This window comes from Bidens hawaiensis, unplaced genomic scaffold, assembly GCF_021521415.1.
Source record: "Bidens hawaiensis isolate Kalapana, Puna unplaced genomic scaffold, B.hawaiensis_p1.1 tig00046168_1, whole genome shotgun sequence".
Taxonomy (NCBI): Eukaryota; Viridiplantae; Streptophyta; class Magnoliopsida; order Asterales; family Asteraceae; genus Bidens; species Bidens hawaiensis.
In genome coordinates this window covers 35,671-41,213 of record NW_027498233.1, presented here as the reverse complement: position 1 = coordinate 41,213, position 5,543 = coordinate 35,671, and the positions used below count along the sequence as shown (strand labels likewise).

General features: G+C 31.5%; 1 pseudogene across 1 annotated transcript; it reads right to left on the bottom strand.

The window, feature by feature from the left end:
• Positions 1-2,761: 2,761 nt before the first annotated feature.
• Positions 2,762-4,742, bottom strand: LOC143596226 (ferritin-like catalase Nec2; annotated as a pseudogene). The gene is made up of 3 exons (XR_013146666.1): positions 4,444-4,742; positions 4,124-4,349; positions 2,762-3,142 (listed from the first exon to the last, which is right to left on the bottom strand). The product of XR_013146666.1 is annotated as a ferritin-like catalase Nec2 (transcript).
• Positions 4,743-5,543: the final 801 nt, after the last annotated feature.

Here is a 5,543-nt window from a genome sequence, read left to right as displayed (position 1 = left end):
GCCTCTCGCGGCTACTCTGTTAGTAGAATAACAATCTCTATCGTGGGCACGTGAATCAAACATACTTATGCCGTTGCCTCTGTTGGCGAATCTACGAGCAAGCAAGTATTCATCCTCACGTCGAGCCATTTGAGAACCAAAAGCTCTGATACCAAATGATGCTAGAACGGAAGCATTCAAATGGCTCATGACACTTTAGTTAATCAAAAACCAATAAACTAAACCATAGGTTCCAAGAACAATGTTCTTTAATATAAAACTTAATCAAAAACTAAATAAACAATAAACCCTTAATCTCAACTTATAGATGAGAATCGTAGTTAAACTAGGAAACCATATAAGATAACATAGGAAATTCAAATAAGTATACAAATAAAAGGTATCCGAGATAATCCTGCATCAGGCTGACTTGAAAATTATGATTATAACTAATTAGGTTTTAAATAAGGACAGCAGTATGATTAATAATTGTATTTCTCTGCTCAATTTGAGTTTAAAGCTAAAATGAGTGTTAACTCATGATCATGCTTATCTAATACTCATAATAAATGATTCTTCGACGAAGTGGGATAATGTAAGAATAAATATTAATATCTATTAATTTATATGTGACCATTATAATCATTTATATAATGTTAGATCAAAATATTAATTATACCTTATTATATATTAGTTTGGTAATTGTTGATGGACCATATTACTTTTAATTAACTAATAAAGGGGTTTCCCCTTGGGTGTATATAACATGAGATAAAAATTAACATCATAACCTAATAAAAACACACATACAATTTTGTGTGCTTCCTCTCTCCTAAACCGGGGTTCTCTTAAGAACCATAATCTCATCCTTAACTATACATTTTAAAGGAGAACTCGACTAAGTTGACAATCATGTCGTCTGCATCTTTCTCTGATGCGGTTACTAATCCTCATGTTGTAAGAGGCACACATATAATTATAGGTTTATCATATTATCATGTTTTTCCACTGCTAACATGAAAAACTGATCAACATGTAGTATCAGAACGATGATATATCAACGTTTTTTAAAACATCGTTATAAAGACAAATGTAGCAATATCATACTCGAATTAAAGAGTCAAGCTCTCGATTTTTAGTAAACTTCTTAGAAAATGATAACAAAATATATAATTTTATATTTACGTATGAAAATTTAGAAAATTTATATAAAAGAAAAAAAAGACAATGATAGTGTTCTCATTGGTCCGTATTGGTTAAAGACAATGATAATGTCCGTATTTGTTAATTAATTGGCTCTCCCATGGTTTAAATGCTTTGTAATATCTTAATCGGATTGTGTATATATAATTGTTTTGGCTTAGAAAATAATTTATAGTAAAAACAAACATATCAACTCATAGCATCCGATAATAAAGTGGCCGGGGTGACTAGGTGGGTTATTTGGAAGTGTAGATAAACCTAAAAGGGTCACGAAGTATGTAGAGAATAAGTATCATTTAGACATCAAAATCTTTATAAATTATAGGAGAAATTAACGTACAAATGAAATTAACATGATAATGTGATAATCAAGTAGAGTAATTATATATACAAGCAAAGTAATTACATAATTACTCTATGATGTAATTATATATGTACTCTACTTCTATATATAATTACTCTACTTGATTCTCACAATTAATATGTTAATTTTATTTGTATTTGATCTAAACTCATAAACTATATCTAGACCCCTCTTTAAAATTCCTACTCGAAAGAAAACCAGGACCAAGAAAGATCCTAATTATCTAGCGCCTCGAGACTCATAGACAAAAATCCAAAAGAAAATAAAACAAACCTAACCACCCACTTAAAATCCTTTCTTATGGCGCGTTCGTTTCACGGTATGCAATGGAATTGGAATTGGAATTTGATTAGGATTTGAAATTTGAATGAATTGGATTTGGAATTTGAACATTCCAATAGGAATTAAAATTTGAGGGGATTGAAATCCAATTACATTCTTAATGTGTTCGTTTGATAAATGAATAGAAATCGAGGTTTTTTTAATAAGGATAACGGTGAAAACATTTTAGTTTTTCTAGATTTTTTGTTTTTATTTATATTTTGCGTTATGATTTTTCAATTATTTTTTTGAATTTTTATTATGGGTATTCTATTATGATCAAAAACCCCTCAAAAATATTCAAAAATAATAATACAAATTCATAACTTAAAATATAAATAAAAAAACAAAAGATATTAAAAAAAACTAAAATGTTTTATTCGTTGGGCTCGTTAACAAAAAAAAAAACCCTCGAGAATAGATTCCAATGAATTACCTTGAAATCCTCCATATTTTGAAATGATTTGGAATCCCTTAATTTAAAGGAATTTGAGGGAATTGAATTCCAATTCCAATTATTTGAACTGAACACACCAAAATAAAATCAAGATTCCAATTCCAACGAAACGAACATGCCTTGTCATGAGATTTTAATTCAAATTTCTTTGAATTCCCACGAATTCTGTGAAACAAACGCACGGATTTACTTTATGGTTTTATCAAAAATCAAAAATTGCTAACAAACTGTTAATTACGTAACCATCTCTTGTTCCACACATGTAAAGCTTTGTCAATGTCTTCTTAATTATTGGATGTTAATAATTAATATCTCAATTACTTCTTTTTTTTTCCCTTTCTTTTAATAACTTCTTAAATGTTTATTCAAATATAAAGTAACCTGGATCTATTACAACCAAGGATTTATTTGTATTATTCTTAGTACTTCTTTTAGCAACATTCCTTAACGTGTTAAATATCTTTTAGCAATAACCCCATCACCACCTTTCGGGTAAAACCCACCCGGTTTGCGTTCGTCTCCGGTTCCATACACTATTCTTAGTACTTCTTCGGGTGTTCGACCATATGACAACGAATTTTCATCTCCGGCTAACACATTCCCTTGCGTCTTCTTTTCAGCCCCGAGCTCGATTGGCACCGTAAGCCCTTCATCCTTTAACCCGTCCTTGCCCAACTTATCTCGTTGTTGTGATATCTTATTTGTGAATTCACTTACGGTTATCTCATATGGAACTACTGTTTCGTTTGCCCGTTCGTAAAGGAGGGTTCTAATGACCGCGTCTTGGCCGATTCAACTCCCAATAAACCCGCTACAAGCTGAACATAATTGTAATGCAAGAGTGAGCAGAAAAACTTAATAACCTGTTTGCTATATTTTTCTTACAACCGAGTTTTATGGTTCCGTATGTTTAATGTGTATAAATAACTGAACCAAAATAACATTAAAACCAAGTTTTTTTTTATAATAAACTTACAATAATATATTATAGGGCAATTTCATATAATAGTAAAAACCAAATTTTAAAAGTGTTTCAATTAGGTTGCTCAACTTTAAAAAGTGTTCCAATTAAGCCACTTAACTTTCATTTTGTTATTAAATTAAATGTTTTAACATGTTTTTTTAGCGTTTTTCTTTATTTGTTTCACATAAGAAATCTTTTTGTCTTTTTTTTTTAAGTTGACGTTGAGTGGCGACGTGGATTTTATTTGTTACTAGTTTGAGGCCCGCGTATAACACGAGTAGTTTTTGAAAATACTATATTTTATAAAGAATCAGTATACAAGTAACAATAAACTCGTAAACACTATTAATACAGTTGTACAATAGTTTTTAAAACAATTTTAAAGTAAAAGATAATTATAAATATTAAATGTTTGAAAAAACAATAGAAAGTAAATATTAAATTAACAAATTTAAAACATAAATTTTAAGAATGGTAACTATTATTTTACTATTATAAATTTGATAAAAAAAAAATAAGGATTAATATAGGAATGACAAGTGGCAAAACTTGTAGCTTTTTATTAGAGAGTATAGATATAGATTTTTTAATTTTAATATATTTAACATTTTTTAAAATCATTTTAATCTAACTACATATATTGCAAATTCCGACCCCCACATCTTATCCTCAATAAGATTAGTTATAAGTTTGGTTTTCGCCCCAAATCAAATTAAACCTACCCCGTGATTAACCAAATTAACCGAACTATCTTTTCTAATACTGAATCAGCATCGAACCACCTAGAAAACGAGTAAATTACGTATTGCACATTAGTAATTTTTTATGTGAGTACCATTTTTGCAACAGGGCGAGTGAGTTTTGGATTTGCTCCAACGTAGCCAGCGAGACCAACAAAAGGAATAACGTAGCTTGAAATAAGGTAATTGACGTCATTAGCGTAAGGATCAAAGGGTGGAGATAAAGGCTTCCCAAATGCAGCATCAATGAAAGTTGCAAATGATTGTGCGGTTAGATTCAGCAACGGCCTAGGAAAACCTCGTACTGTCTTCTTAATTACCCTTAAATAGTATTATTATTAATGAAACAACAATTTAGTTTAAGATATGATATAAATACTTTTAAATTACTAAGAACGTAGCTGTGTGAATAAACCTTAAGTGCCCAACTTCTTGGTAACCGAACTGGGTGATTATGTCTTTGATAAGAGGACTGAGATTGGCTTGTTTTGCGCCAATGGGTGGCGGCCCACCGGCTGCTAGGCCGGGTGCTATGCTATTCAAACCCTTACCCAACGATCCGAATAGGAAGTATTCAGCTTCAAAGTACTCGAGATTCAAAGGGAACTCTAAAAGATCCATGTCGGCTTTGGGTAGGTTGACTATCGAATTCACGGTGGTGGAGATGAGGAGGAAGATTACGGCAATGGTGAAGAGAAGGTTAAATATTTTCATTTTAAGCTTAGTGTTAGGCTATGTGTAGTAGGCGTCAATTGGGCCGAAATTTGGGCACGAAGGGGCTACAACACTTCCCCCTAGGCGAAATGTGGGGCGAATTGTGGGGGGGCGCCAAGCTTTTATCGCCGGAAGGTGTTGTTTTTGGGGGGCGAATTGTGTTTTTTAATATTATTATATTGTGACTGAGAGAGGGGATATATATATATATATACACATTTATATATATATATACACATTTATATATATATATATATATATATATATATATATATATATATATTATATTATATTTGTAGCCCTACACCATTACATCTTAAAAACAAATTCACACCCCTTGCTGACTGGACGCCACACGGCACAAAACGTCCCAATTTGTAGCCCCTCCACTACACATAGCCTTATTGTTTGAGTTTTGTGAGTTTTGATTGCACTCTATTTATAGTAGTGAAAGCATCATAGATGGATGCCACTTGGCCGAGTACGAACATGACACGTAGAAATTAGTTTGGACCAAGGAGGAGTGGTAAATTATATATCTGACCTTTTTGAGTCGGCAAAATATTGCAAACATATTTTTTATGTTGGGAGATGGGCAAAACATAACATGCTCAATAACAATTATATTTTAAAAATTGAAATTCAATGCTACAAATGAGGTTTGTGATCTAGACTATTTATAGGGTAAAAGTTCATATGAAGTTGAGCTTTAAACGAGTCGAATCCCAAAATATAGGTTGTTTCATAATTGAGTCGAAACACGAGCTTTACATATTGAGCTTGAGTTCGCTCATGAATCTC